Source organism: Callithrix jacchus, chromosome 5 (assembly GCF_049354715.1).
Source record: "Callithrix jacchus isolate 240 chromosome 5, calJac240_pri, whole genome shotgun sequence".
NCBI classification, from domain to species: Eukaryota; Metazoa; Chordata; class Mammalia; order Primates; family Cebidae; genus Callithrix; species Callithrix jacchus.
Genome location: NC_133506.1, coordinates 135,757,211 through 135,772,240, shown reverse-complemented (window position 1 = coordinate 135,772,240; position 15,030 = coordinate 135,757,211). Strand labels below are relative to the sequence as shown.

General features: G+C 50.8%; 1 protein-coding gene across 12 annotated transcripts in view; it reads left to right on the top strand.

Moving 5' to 3' along the window:
- TBC1D16 (TBC1 domain family member 16) overlaps positions 1-15,030 on the top strand; it is a 95,666-nt gene that overhangs the window by 1,787 nt on the left and 78,849 nt on the right. For 3 of the 12 annotated variants that reach the window (XM_035301981.3, XM_035301983.3, XM_078374857.1), the window contains exon 2: positions 12,683-12,754. The exons of the other annotated variants lie outside the window; for them this stretch is intronic. The gene's annotated coding sequence lies outside the window, so the exon portion shown is untranslated. The remainder of the gene's footprint in view (positions 1-12,682; positions 12,755-15,030) is intronic. 12 annotated transcript variants of the gene reach the window in all.

Genomic DNA, 15,030 nt, shown 5'->3' with positions numbered 1-15,030 from the left:
TGCAGATATGCCCATTTGCAGATGGGAACAGTGATACTTAGAGAAGTAACTGCCCCTAGTTCATGCAGTAAGAGTGACAGAAGTAGGCCTTAGGCCCAGCACATCCCGGCTCTAGAAAACCATTGTACCACTGCCTCCTCTCATGTGGTGGGTGCCCACCATTCATCTACAGACATCCTGCCAAGTGGTTGATAGAAGTGCAGGAAGGTGGGACTAATCCCATGTCCTCACTAGCTGCTAATCTCAGTTCACTTTAGTCTGGAAGGCATCCCCCAGGCTTCAGGACAAAGGCGTTGTTTGCAGAACCTACCTACAATTGCACTGCCCAGTTTTGGGGAGTAAGGTGCAGTGGTTAAGAACATGGCCTAGAAAGATGGACTGCTGTGTTCGAATACCAACCCTGGACCGGGTGTGGTGGCCAACACCTGTAATTCCTGTACTTGGGAGAATCACTTGGATCTAGAAGTTCAAGACCACCTTGAGCAACCTAGAAAGACCCTATCTCTACAAAAAGTGAACAGATTAGCTGGGCACGCTGGTGAGTGCCTATGGTCCCAGCTACTTGGGAGGCCAGGTGGGAGGATAGCTTGAGCCCGGGAGGTCAAGGTCACAGTGAGCCATCATCAGCCTCTGCATTCCAGCCTGGGCGATAGAGTGAGACTCTGTTTCAAAAAAAACCAAAACACTAAAAAAACCCAACTCCTCTGGCACATACTTTAGTGCCTTAATTTCCCCATCTGTAAAGTAGGAATAACAGTACTACCTACTTCAAAGACTTGGTGCAAGGATTTTGGGAAGCATTGAATTCCTGACGCATCTTAAATTCCTGTTGATACTAATGACCATTATTTGGATTTTCCACATTTAACTAGATTGACCCAAAACATTTTGTGTTTGTGCTTTGACTCCTCAGTCCACATTTGTTGGTCCATCAGGTGGAAAGTGACTCCAGGCAGACGTAGGATTCACCGTTTGTGCATATTTGTACTCTTTGTACCTCGGCCGGGGGCTGGGTCCCTGCAGGATGCTGTGGGGAGCAGAGCTGATCAGGTTGCCTGGCAACACCATCTCCTGTGCAGATTTTAGCTCCCCTTCTTCCCTGGCTGAGGGACCCTGATTTTGTCACAGGCCTAAATTCTCTTGTAAGATCAGCTACTTCGTTTCATCCAGCATTAGGTGGTGGGGGTGGAGGGCCCTGGGATGTGAAGGTGACAGGGACAGAGAGTGATGTTATGATGGAATTGTTCGTTGTACATCATTTTTATTGCATTTGCATTATATTCGGTTGTTGATGAGGCCAGCGCACAGGAGAGAGCACAAGTTTGTACCTTCCCAAAAATACGGGGCGAAGATGTGGGAAGCCTTTTTCCATTCATACCCGTGGTGGTGTTTTCGATCCTATTGGCTTTATTGGTGTTTTTATCCTGTCTGTCCTTTGAGCACCTGGTCTTGCTTCTCTAATAAATCTGCTTTTATAGCTGTCTGTGGCATCTGATTTGAAATACGTTCTTTACTCTGTCTTTGGTACTTACATAACCATCCTCAGAGGATGAGAGAAATCGGGCCACTGGAAGACTAAGTTCGATGTCTGCTTGAGGTGGCTTCCGTCATGCGAATAACAGAAAAGAGAAGAGAAAGAATAGAAATCCACTGTCCGGCCAGGGCGGCCTGTCCTTCTCTTGCTGAGCCTTGGGCAGTGAGTCTGCAGGTGTTGGAAGGGGATGCTGCTTGTGTCTGCTGCTCTGCCTGGCTGCAGACGCTGAATGTGGCAGTATTTTCTCCATGGTCGCTCTGGATTGGCCACAGTGAAGCCAGTGTACTGCAGGTGCCAAGCCCGCTTCAGCCGTGGGCTGCTTTGCACGTTGAGTGGGCCTGAATTCAGTGGTCTGATACAGTTTGTCATTACTTTAGCCTTCTGGAAGTGAGGGGAAGGGCGTTCGTTACAGATGTCATTTGGCAGCCTCTTGCCTTTTGTCTTCTGTAACTAAAATGCTTTCTCTAAGCAGGATCAGTTGTGTTGCTCTTGGGGGTTGTTAATACGTCCTCTCAACCTGAGTTTAGTTTTGTGATGCATTTGCTCCCTTCACTCGCAGGTGGTGAGAAGCTTCAGGCATCGGTGTTTGCAGGATGCAGAGAAGTAGGAGGTAGCTGAGCCAGCCTCCGGGCGGTGTTTGGTTTACTGGCTGGGTCTGCATCTTCCCTTACCGTTTGGGCTTAGTCTTGCCTTGGTCCCAGATCCAGGCTCACCTCTGAGTTGAGTTTCTTCTCCGAGGCCTGACTTCCTTGGCTCTTTGGGGTGAAAATCAGATTTTGAAACTTACCATCAAGGGTGTAGATATGGCAGGTGATCTCTCCTTGGAGGCAGAGGCTTTGTGGTTTTCCGGGGAGTGGGTGCTAGTCGGGGAGACTGCTGGACAGTTGCAAAAGGAGTCACAGCCACACAGGCCACCGGGTTTTCCCTTACTGTGGTTTCGGTGATGGTCCCATCCGGTTACAGGGTCTTGTTTCCCTATGGTCCAAGATCCCAGCCCTGCAGTGAATGCCCCAAGCCCTAGTTCCTTCATTTTAAATACAACTTGCTGTCCTGTTCTCGCTTCTGTGTAGAGGCTCATCTTTGGGCCCAGCCTTTCCGGGTACATCCTGAACGTGGCTTCTGTGTGCAGCCAGTGTCTTTCTCTTCCGAATTAATCCTGTAACTTGAAGTTCAGCACAGCTGGGAGAAGTCATAGCGGCCTCGCAGGGGCTTATCCTGGTGATGAGACTGAAGGAGCTGCCTTCCCTAAGCCCTGCTGCCCGGGGCCTGAGGCCTGAGCTGGGCTGCCCGTAGGATTCCATATCACCCTTTGACTTGCAAAGCTTGGGGTTCCCAGAAAGATGCGCAGGGCCCCTGCCTGGCTCTGGGCAGGTAGCGGGAGCTGAGGCCTCATCCAAGGCATGTCAGCAGCAGATGTTTTCCAGGGGGAGGAGGAGCTCAATCCATGTTTGCATGTATCTGGCTCGTGTTGAATATGGTGTCGCCGTTTCCCTGTTCTTTGTTACTTGGGCTTTCAGGGCAAAGCAGATGAACCAGTTTCTGCTGGCCACGTGGCAGGTGACCGGGCTCAGTGCATTTTGCTCCTGAGCAGCGTGGTGGGGACACAGCCAGGAGAATAATCGTCTGTGGGCTTCACCCGTGGCCTCCACACCCTGCCTACCTCTGTCCCTGCCTGTCACTAGTGGGCCTGAGCTGCGTCCCTCTGGTGAGTGGGAACTGTCAGCTCCACAGGTTTCCAGGACCAGGTCTGTCCTGCTGACCACTGCATCCTGGCCCCTGACCCAAGGTGGCTCTGAGGTCAGTGCACGGCACAGAATGAGCAAGAGAAGAGGGTGGGGCCACACCTCTTCCCTGGTGGCTCCAGGCTGCCTCCAGGAGGTTTCTGGAAGAGACTTTTGCATCTCTGTTCTTTTTGTTTTCCTGTTTGGGAACTGATAGAGCCCTTTAGGCCAGAACAGGAAACCCAGGCCTGGGTTGGAGGCAGCTCCCTGGGCAGGTCCTGGGCACCAGCCTGCAGCTCCCCTGTGTCCATTCTCCCTGCCCTCAGGGACATCGGGGCTCAGGCGTGCTCCTCTCCTCAGCTCTAGGCCGCGGCCCTCACCCCACTGCTTAAAGAGTAGTCACTCTGCCTGGGGGCTTCACAGTCAGTGGGTGAGCAGGTTGGAGGTCCCCCAGCTCCTTACAGTGTCCTCAGCTTGGTATGGTTGGCAGAAGAATGGCCCCCAAAGATGCCCATGTCCTAATCCAGGGAATTTGTAAATATGTTAGGTTACCTGGCCACGGATTAAAGTTGGGAATGGAATTAAGGTTGCTCATCAGTTGACCTTGAGATGGGAGATGGTCCTGGGTTATCTGGGTGGGCCTGGTGCCATCGCAGGATCAGGCAGGAGAGTCAGGGTCAGAGAGATGAGGTGTGAGAAGGACTCTGCCGGCCACTGCTGGCCTTGAAGACCCAGGGAGGGGCCGAGAGCCAAGGAGTGCGGGCGGTCTCTAGAAGCTGAAAAAGGCAAGGAAACAGACTCTCCTTTAGAGCCTCCCCGCCTGAGACCATTCCAGATTTCAGGCCCAGGACTACAAGGTCATGCATTGGGTTGTTTTAGCCGCTAAGTTTGTGTCCTTTGTCACGGCAGCCACGGAAGCTCGCCTCCTCATGGAATGAGGGCTTTCAGAAGCCAGGAGGGGAGACTGTCGTGTCATTTCTTTATCTGTGTTTGTTCACTTCTGGTGTTCTCGTGACTTTGCCACTTTCTACATTGAGGAGGACTCTCTTTTCTAGGGTATAAATCACCCAAATGTTGGGAAATAATTTTGGATAACAGATGTCTTAACCTCATGCCCTGTAAATATTTCCTAGAGAAGGCCCCTCCCCACCACCACACAGAGTCACAAAATCTCGGGCTGCTCCAGGCCAAGTTTCAGTGGCCACGTGGCTCCTAGGGGAGGGAAAAGGACCATGTGTGGTTAACAGCAGGCCCACAGCTGCGCCCTGTGTCAGCTCCAACCTGGCAGCCCAGTTCCCAACAGCATTGTGAAAGACGAAGTCCACCGTCCCTCTCCTCCCCGGTCCTCCCCGGTCCTCCCCTCTCTTCTTGGGGCTCCTGGGATTTCCCACGTCTTTCCCTTGCAGGCAGCTCCCCCGGTTCCAGGCACCTCGAAGCGCTCTTGTCCTGGAAGCAGGCTTCAGCCACCTTTATCACCAGTCTAACACCCCCACCAGCTGCAGGCGCTGAGACTCCATGGTCCTTGAAGGTGTGCCCTGATTCTTAAAGAGTTGCAGGTTTCTGGGAAAGAATGTCTGGTGGAGGAGTTTCTGCAGAGTTTTTTGATTTATGAGCCTGTGTATTTTTGTTGAGGGATGACCAAGTTGTTCCTTCCTCTTGAATTACACAATGGCCTATTTTGCAGAAATCTGGCCCTACCTACTTGCCACCAGTGGCTTCGAGTCGCACAGAAGTCAAGTGGTCATCATACCCTGTTCTGATGGTTCAGAACCAGCACCGGCACTTTTACTGTTTACTTTTAAAATCATTCTTCTATTTTTTTTTTTTTTTTTTTTTGAGACAGAGTCTTACTCTGTCACCCAGGCTGGAGTGCAGTGGCACGATCTCGGCTCACTGCAACCTCCAACTCCCATGTTCAAGCGATTCTCCTGCCTCAGCCTCCCGAGCAACTGGGATTACAGGCGCGGGCCATCATACCCAGCTAATTTTTGTGTTTTTAGTAGAGGCGGGGTGTCACCATGTTTGCCAGGCTGGTCTTGAACTCCTGACCTCAGGTGATCTGCCTGCCTCAGCCTCCCAAAGTGCTGGGATTACAGGCAGGAGCCACTGCCTGGCTATTGGGTTTTTTTTTTTGTACACTCAAGCTGAGATGCAAGTTGTAGATCCTGGCCTCACTCCATCTGTGAATTCTTTGTGCCAATCCTTTCCATCAACAAAAACAAGGCATGGGGAACCTTAACGAAGATGGCATTCCGGGAGGCACGTTATAAAAGGAACGCCTTGGAGGTGTCACGCACTCAGGAGCTCATAACCGAAAATACAAACTGACAAGGACATAACTGTTTCAAAATACAGATATGAAGTGGATGCCTTCGAGGGGAACGAGGTTCTCATTGCCAAGGATCTACCCTTAGCTGCTTATCTCTTTTGTTTTTTTTGAGACGAAGTCTCGCTCTGTTGCCCAGGTTGGAGTGCAGTGATGGGATCTCGGCTCACTGCAACCTCCATCTCTCGGGTTCAAGTGATTCTCCCGCCTCCAAGTAGCTGGGATTACAGACATGCACCACCAGGCCTGGCTGCTTTTTGTAGTTTTATTAGAGATGGAGTTTCGCCATGTTGACCAGGCTGATCTCGAACCCCTGACCTCAAGTGATCTGCCTGCCTCAGCCTTCCTAAGTGCTGGGATTATAGGCAGGAGCCACCACAACTGGCCTTTTTTTTTTTTTTTAGACAGGGTCTTGTTCTGTCACCAAGGCTGCAGTGCAGTGGCACAATGACAGCTCATTGCAGCCTCGACCTCCTAGGCTTAAGTGATCCTCCCACCTCAGCCTCCTGAGACTATAGGCACAGGCCACAAAGCCTGGCTAATTTTTAAAATGTTTTTGTAGGGATGGGGTTTCTCCATGTCACCCAGGCTAGGCCTGAACTCCTGGGTTCAAGTGGTCCTCCCTCAGCCTCCTGAGTAGCTGGAACCATAGACATACTCCACCATGCTCAGCTAATGTTCGCATTTTTTGTAGAGATAGGGTTTCACCATGTTGCCCAAGCTGGTCTCGAACTCCTGGGCTCAGGCCATCTGCCTGCCTTGGATTCCCAAATACGGTTAGGATTACAGACATGAGCTACCATGCCCGGACTCCTTAGTGTCTTCTCTGTCCATCTTCATCTCTCAGGATTTGGGGAGGGGCTTTGTAGTAATCCTCACAAGGTGCTTTGAGCATTTTGCGTTGCTATTTTCATTAATTCTGAGTCCTTCCTGGAGACTGGAGAAGCCTGGTGTCTCTTCTTCGCTGCAGGCCTGGCTCTCCCCCTTTCCAGCGTTCACTCATTTTGCGTGGTAGGAGCTCTGCTGGCTGCCCCCGCCTCTGTTTGTGTACTCATGAGAAGACATCTGGCCCTTAAGAAGAGCCCAGGCCTGCAGAAGGGGACCTGGGTGTCCCCCTTGCTCTGAGCTCCATACTGGGGCAGGCTTTCTGACATCCAGCTTCCTCGCCTCCCAGGATGAATGGTTATCTTTGTTCACCTCAGACCCCACAGGACACCACGCCCCTAAGGTCCCTAAGGTCATGGGTGCAAACTGCTCTGCACCACTGTGAGCAAAGGCCCTTCAAAGTCGTGCGTCTTGCAGATCCAAGGACATTAGGAAACTCTCCCGTCAGACAACTCTGGCTCTGGCAGCCAGGCTCTCAGTCCAGGAACCAGATGGTCTCTGACTCTGCTCTCTGTAGCCTGTTGCCAACGCCTGCCTGCTCTCTGCATTGCTCCACACAGCTCCACCCTCGTCCACGCCTCCTCCACGCCTCTTTGGATGCAAGCTTCCTGGTCTCAGGCCTCTTTCTGTTTTAAGCTAATAGATTCTCCCCTCCCCGAGAAGATGACGTCTGTTTGTTTTGGAGAGAGAGTCTTGCTCTGTCACCCAGGCTGGAGTGCAGTGGCACAATCTTGGCTAACTGCAACCCCCACCTCCTGGGTTTAGCAATTCTTGTGCCTCAGCCTCCTGAGTAACTGGGATTGCAGGCACACGCCACCACGCCTGGCTGATTTTTGTATTAGCAATGGGGTTTCGCCACTGTATCTGCCAGGCTGGTCTCGAACTCTGGACCTCAAGTGATCTTCCTACCTTGGCTTCCCAAAGTGTTAGGATTATAGGTGGGAGCCACCATGCCCGGCTGTCCCTTTCTTCTTAGTAGTGAATAATACTCCAGTATTTGGGTGACCACAGTTTGTTTGTTTAGTCACCTGTTGGAGAACATCTTGGTTGCTTCCAGGTGTTGGTAATCATGAGTAAAGCTGCTCTAAACAGCTGTGTGCAGTTTCCGAGTGGTGGACTTTATTGTTTAGAGCAGTTGTAGGTTTACAGAAGAATGAGCAGAAGGTGCAGAGTGCTGTGTGTGGCGAGATGGGGGAGTGGGGGCCACCGCTTCCCTGTGGGGCTTCCTGTCTCATGGATCCAGAGTCCTTAAGAAGGGCTGGATGCCATTCTCTGCATTTCTGTTCCTGCTGTGTGAGGAAGGAACCGTGTGACACCGCCAGGTGAACATTCCATGGTCCCTGGCTCTTACAGACACAACCAAGGGACCAGAGACCACTGTCCTGGACAAGCCAGTGGCCATTAGTGCCACTCTAGCAGGAGGGTGCTTCTAGAGGGGGTGGCTCCTGGCAGGGGAGTCCTCCCAGCAAGGAGGTGCTTCTAGCAGAGAAGTGCTCCAAGCAGGGGGTTGCTCCTAACAGGGAGGTGCTCCAATAGCAGGGAGGTGCTCCTGACAGGGAGGTGCTCCAATAGCAGGGAGGTGCTCCTAGCAGGGAGGTGCTCCTGACAGGGAGATGCTCCAATAGCAGGGAGGTGCTCCTGACAGGGAGGTGCTCCAATAGCAGGGAGGTGCTCCTAGCAGGGAGGTGCTCCAATAGCAGGGAGGTGCTCCAATAGCAGGGAGGTGCTCCTGACAGGGAGGTGCTCCAAGAAGGGGGGTGCTCCAAGCAGGGGGGTGTTCCTAGCAGGGAGGTGCTCCAAGAAGGGAGGTGCTCCAAGCAGGGGGGTGCTCCTAGCAGGGAGGTGCTCCAAGAAGGTGGGTGCTCCTAACAGGGAGGTGCTCCAAGCAGGGGGATGCTCCTAGCAGGGAGGTGCTCCTAGCAGGGGGGTGCTCCAAGCAGGGGGGGCTCTTCTAGCAGGGGGATGCTCCCAGCAGGCAGGCCCTGAAGCCCAGGGGACAGGGCTGTTGCAAGGCTCTCTAGGGCTCTCTGGGGGGCATTTGCCAGGCCCCTTATTCAGTCCTCAGAGCCCAGGCGCCCCCCCCCCCCGCCCAGCTCACAGTGCCTGCACTTCCTGCCGCTTGATGACAGGTGGCTGACGTGCTTACAAACCCAGGACAGCCGAGCTAGCCGAGATAGCCGAGCTAGCCGAGATAGCCGAGCGTGGGGCTTGGTAGGGAGGCTCCTGCGGCCCTGGATCCACCTGGGGCTTCCCTAATCCTGGAGGCAGCTGGGAAGGAGTGGGGCCAGGCAGCGGCTGGGGGTCAACACTGGTGCTGGTGGAGAATGGAGGCAAAGCTGGTATAGCAGAGGGTGTCTGTTCACGGTGGGTGTCATGGTGGGGGTGTGTGTGTCTGGTGTGTGTGTTTCATGGTGTGTGTCATGAGGTGTGTGTCATAGTGTGTGTGCCTCTGTCATGGTATGTGTGCATCTGTGGTGTGTGTCTATGGTGTATGTGGAATGTTATGTAATGCGCATATATGGTGCGTGTGTGTAGTGTGTGCTTGTGGGGTTGTGTGTAGTGTGTGTCTATGGTGTGTGTGCAGTGTGCCTGTGGTGTGTGGTGTATGTATCTATGGTGTTTGTGTGGTGTGTGTCTACAGTGTGTATCTATGGGGTGTGTGGTGTGTGTGTGTCTATGGTGTGTGGTGTGTATGTAGTGTTTGTGTCTATGATGTGTATGTAGTATGTGCTGTGTGTCTATGGTGTATGACGTGTATGGTATGTCTTTGGTGTGTGGTATGTGTGGTGTGTATGTAGTTTGTGTCTGGTGTAGTGTGTGGCATGTGTGTATGATGTGTGTGGTATGTGTGTCTGTGGTGTATCATGTGTGGTATGTGTGTCTGGTGTGTATGTAGTGTGTGTTATGGTGTGTATGTAGTGTGTGTGTCTATGATGTGTGTGTCTATGGTGTGGTGTGTGTGAGGTATGTCTATGGTATGTGTGTAGTGTGTGTGTCTGGTGTGTGGTGTGTGTGGCATGTGTGTCTATGGTGTATATGTAATGTGTATGTCTATGGTGTGTGTGTCTATGATGTGTGTGTAGTGTGTGTGACTATGGTGTGTTGTGTGGTATGTCTATGGTGTATGTGTCTGGTGTGTGACGTGTGTGTCTGTGATGTGTGTGTAGTGTGTCTGCTGTGTGTGTGGTGGGTGCACACATGTGGGTGCACACACATGGCCTCCGACTCCTCTGGGGCGGGAGCAGCAGCCATGGGTTTGGGATCTCCACGAGGCTGGGGGTCCGAGGGGTGTGCCCCCTGCAGCCCTGCCTGTCGGGTCAGAGATGGGGCCTCTGGTTGGGGCGGGGGCTGTGGGGGCTGTGGATAGCGCCGGGGAGGGCTGCTTGGCCCACAGCTGTGCTTTGTTGCTGGAAGCTTCTTCTCCCTAGCTGGCTGGTGAGGGATTTGGGCCCGTGCACTCCCCGCAGGAGTTGGGTCTCACCCGAACTCCCCAAGGGCTGCGTCCTGAGCTGCTGTGTTTTTTCCTCTGGCCTCATCCTGGAGGGACCTGGGAGCCCTGTCCCAGGAGCTCGTTCCTCCCCATCCTCTGACAGGGTCGGGTTAAACTCAGATCTCTCTTCCCTGGCTGGAGGACTCGGTGGAGCTGCAGAATGAGGGCGCTGCCAAGGTGGATTTTGGAACCTGAATGGAAATTCATACTGTGGCTGGAGATGCTGGCGGGGAGATGAGGGCAGCCTCGACACACTCGGCTGTGACTGTGGCTGTGACTGTGGCTGGGCTGGGGGGAGGGAAGCCCCCGGGGAATCCAGGCGGGTCACTGAGGGAGCAGGGCCACGCCCTGAGCCCCGGAGCCTGGCGGCAGTTCTTCCTCCTGGCCTGCACCCGGGTGAGGAACCTCTGGAAGGACCAGGTGGCCCTGACCATCTCTTTAAGCAGTGGCCACGCAAAGCAGAATCGAGATCCGGGGAGAAATGGCCGCAGGGGTCGTGGGCCTCTGCAGGGAATGGTCTCCAGTGAGCTTGCCCTAGGCTCCTGGGAAACGGTGGCTGCACTGAGTGAGACTGCGGGGCATCAGGAGGGAATGGAGGGCATTGGCTGCCTGGGCACGGTACCATGGTAGCGCCCAGCAGCCGTCACCAGGGCCCATTGGCAGTACCCCTGGAGGGCCGCCTGACCATTAAGGGAGAGGAGCTGCTGGGCTTGGTCTCTGGAAGGGACATCCTGTGACTTTCTGAAAATGTGTTTTATTCGGCAGGGTGGAGGGGCGGCCTAGGGGAGGAAATTAAAACCACCCCACCTGTCCATCTCACGCTAAACCTTGCCTGTGACCAGCGTTACTCTCACCAGAGCGTGTTAGAGTGTGAGAACTGCACGGGTGTCCGGGTCACAGCCAAGGCACCTCTTTTAAAATTGTCCATAAAGTTTTATATAATAAATGTCCCTGGCAAGGCACAGTGGCTAACACCTGTAATCCCAGCATTTGGGAGGCCGAGGCAGGCAGGTCACCTGAGGTCAGGAGTTCAAGACCAGGCTGGCCAACGTGGAGAAACCCCATCTCTACCAAGAATACAAAAATTAGCCAGATGTGATGGCGGGCACCTGTAATCCCAGCTACATGGAAGGCTGAGGCAGGAGGATAGGCTGAACTTGGGAAGCGGAGGTTGTTGTGAGCCAAGATTGTGCCATTGCACTCCATCCTAGGTGGCAGAGTGAGACTCTGTCTCAAAAAAAACCAAACCAAAACAAACAAACAAAAAACAGGGATGGGTGTGGAGGCTCACACCTGTAATCCCAGCACTTTGGGAGACCGAGGTGGGCAGACCACCTGAGGTCAGGAGTTTGAGACCAGCCTGGCCAACATGGTGAAATCCTGTCTCTACTAAAAAAAATACAAAAATTAGCTAGGCGTGGTGGTTCATTGAACATAGAAGAAAATATAGACCAATGTTTAAAGATCTTTAGCTTGTAAAGGATTATATTAAGTATAAAAGTCATAAAGGAAATCACTAAGAAAAAGTTACCATCAGTTTACATAAGTTTAAAACTTCTGTGTGTCAAAATAGATAATATCAATAAAAGGTAAACAACAAGTTAGGAGAAATACATGCAACAAATACAGCAAAGGATAATGATCTTTGCTATATAAAGAGTTCCTACGTATCAATGAAAATTCCATCTTAGTTTAATCTCTGTGTTACGAATATTAAGAATTCCACTACCCCAGCAGAAAAATTGGCAGAGCACACTGACAGATAATTCACAGGTGAACACAAATGTCTAATAAATATAGGATAATCTGTCACCCGGGGTGTGGTAGGTAGTGCAGTCCTGTTCAGTGCATCCTCCTGGGCTCAAGTGATCTGCCTCAGTCTCCCAAGTAGCTGGGACTACAGGCACACACCACCACACCCAGCTAATTTTTAAATTTTTTGTAGAGGTGGGATCTCGTTATGTTGCCCAGGCTGGTTTTGAACTCTCGGGCTTGAGCAACCCTCCCGCCTTGGCCTCCCAAATTGTTGGAATTACAGGTGTGAACCACTGTGCCCGGCCAGAACACCATTTTTCTGTTCCGAACCTGGTGACGATTTAAATCCCTGGTAGCACGCTTACATTTTAGAGAACCCACTGGGCAATAGGTGTTGGGGTCCAGTTTATCCTCCTGGGGAAACAGTGGTCCTGGAAATAATGAGGATATAGATGAAGATTTATGTATTAAAAAGTGGAGTTGATTATTTAAGTAGCCACTGGTTGGAAGCCGAATGCCTCGCCATGGCAGCTGGTTCTATGAAGATGGAGGGCTGGCATTTGTAATTGTTATTTATTTATTTTGAGATGGAGTCTCGCTCTGTCCCCCTGGCTGGAGTGACTGCAGTGGCGAAATCTAGGCTTGCTACAGCCTCTACCTCCTAGGCTCAAGCAGTTCTCCCTGCCTCAGCCTCCTGAGTAGCTGGGACTATAGGCACTCACCCCTATGCCCGATTAATTTTTGTTATTTTTTAGTAGAGACGGGGTTTCACCATGTTGGCCAGGCTGGTCTTGAACTCCTGACCTCAGATGATCCGCCGGCCTCGGCCTCCCAAAATGCTGGGATGATAGGCATGAACCACCACACCTGGCTTTATAATTTTTGAATGTGGTGTGTTTATTTGCTAGGACTGACCTCACAAAGTGGCAGGGACCGGGTGGCTTGAACAATAGAACTTTTCTCTCTGACAGCTCTGGAGACAGGAAGTCCAAGACGAAGGTGTTGGCAGGCTCTCTTCCTTCCTCCAGGCCTGCCCCTTGCTGGTAGGTGCAATCTTTGTATTCACACAGCACTCCTTGTATACAGGCACCTGTCCCCTGACTTCCTCTTTTTATAAAGACATGGGTCATATTGACCTCAGGGTAACTTGATCACCTCTATAAAGACACTGTCTTCTAAAACAGTTTCATTCTTGGGTACTGGGGTTTCAGACTTCAACACGGGAATTTTAGAAGATAGACCTCAATCCTAAAATTTATTATATCATAAATATATTTCACCTGGGAAAGTATATTTATGATCCAACTGAAAGCAAGATATGATATAATTCCAGGGAGTGGGTTTTTTAATTAATTCATTCATTACAGGGCACAGAAGATAGAAAATACACAAATGTCTTAGGATTATGTAATTTAAGAAACTCATATTCTTCCTTTTACTTCTCTGAGTGTGTTTCATAACTAAAAAAAAAGTTTAAAAAAACATGTCAAGGATTCTCCATTTCCAATTTGATGGTGACCAGAGTTTGGAAACTAGGTTAAATTTCAATGAGATAGCCTTGCAAAAGAGCAAATACATCTTATTTTATTATTTATTTAGTTAGTTTTTTGAGACGGAGTCTTGCTCTGTTGCCCAGGCTGGAGTGCAGTGGTACGATCTCGGCTCATTGCAACCTCTGCCTCCCAGGTTCAAGCAATTCTCCTGCCTCAGCCTCCCGAGTAGCTGGGACTACAGGCGCCCACCGCCACGCCTGGCTAATTTTTTGTATTTTAGTAGAGATGGGTTTACTGTGTTGCCCAGGCTGGTCTCCAATTCCTGGGCTCAGGCAATTGGCCCACCTCGGCCTCCCGAGGTGCAGGGATTATAGGTGTGAGCTACCGCACCCGGCCGCAGATACATTTTAAAAATAAGTGGAATTGTTTTTAGAGAGCAAATAGTCTTGTCTAATGTTTAACAGACATTCTCCATGTCTCCAAAGAGCCCAGACTCTCCAGAACAATCTGAGAGGGGCAGGGTATTGCCCTGGTGCTCTCACGTGGCAGTTGAGGGAGGAGCCAGAGTTCTGCACGTTGGGGACAGAGGTCTCCTACTCCAGGGTTTCCCGCTCACTGAATGACCCTGGGTACTCAGAACCTGTCGTCTCATCTGCAAAACTGGGCTCTTGGGATGCACCTCCCAGAGCCATGGTGAGATTCCACATCTCATGGGATGGGAGAAAAAACACTGTATTTTGAACACTTGTATTTTGGAATCTCTTTTAAAACTTCTAGCACATTCTTTTGATTATCCTCGTGCTGGGAAAACATTTTCACGTAAAGAGGTTTTTGATGTGGAGAAGCAGCTGAGAGCTGTGTGTAGCCAGCTCTGGTGACTGGGGCCGTCACCCTGAATAATGCTGCATGAAACACAGAAGGAAGCGCTAGCCCTGCTGTGGCCTCATCCACTGTGGACACCACGGCCAGGCAGGCTACGGTGCATCCAAAATGTGGCTGGGCAGAACTCTGATGTGCCTAAGTACAAAATGCACAGCAGACTTTGAAGACTTTAAGGACATAAAATAGTTCGGGCGCAGTGGCTCATGCCTGTAATACCAACACTTTGGAAGGCTGAGGCAGGAGGATCACTTGAGGCCAGAAGTTCAAGACCAGTCTGTGTAACAAAGTGAGACCTCATCTCTACCAAAAATAAAAAAAAACTATTGGGTCATGGTGGCATGCGTCTGTAGTCCAAGCTGAAATAATATTTTGGATATACTGTGTTAAAAATTACTAAAATTAATTTCACTTGGATTTTTTTTTTTAAGTTTTAAAATGTGGCTACCAGAAAATTTAAAATTGTATATGTGTCTCTGGTAATGTTTTTTGTGGACGTGGCTGGTCTAGAGAAAGGGGAGTAATTTTCTTGAATGGCTTATTAACTGACCTTGCAATTCTTAAAGAATTGTTAAATTCTAAAAATATTCTGGACAGCGTTAGAATAGAACATAGCTTTTGCAAGTGATCATTGAGAAGGACAGTACATTTTTTGATTTGTAGTTTGCAGTGTGACTTTTTTTAAAAGTTTCATCACTTGGTTGTCATATGTCACTTTGTGGCATGGCCAGGAGTGGCCAGAAGGCTTCCTGGAGAGGCTGATCCGGAGCTGGTTTGGATAGGCAGAGGAGAGTGCCCGGGTTTGGTCAGATGGTCTATGCTGGGGCACTGCCATCTGCAACGCTCAGACCAAAGCCAGCTTTCCACGTGTCTTGTACAGCCTGTGAGTTAGGGATGGTTTTTACATTTTTTAGGGGGTTAAAAAAGTGGAAAAAATTTTTTTTAGG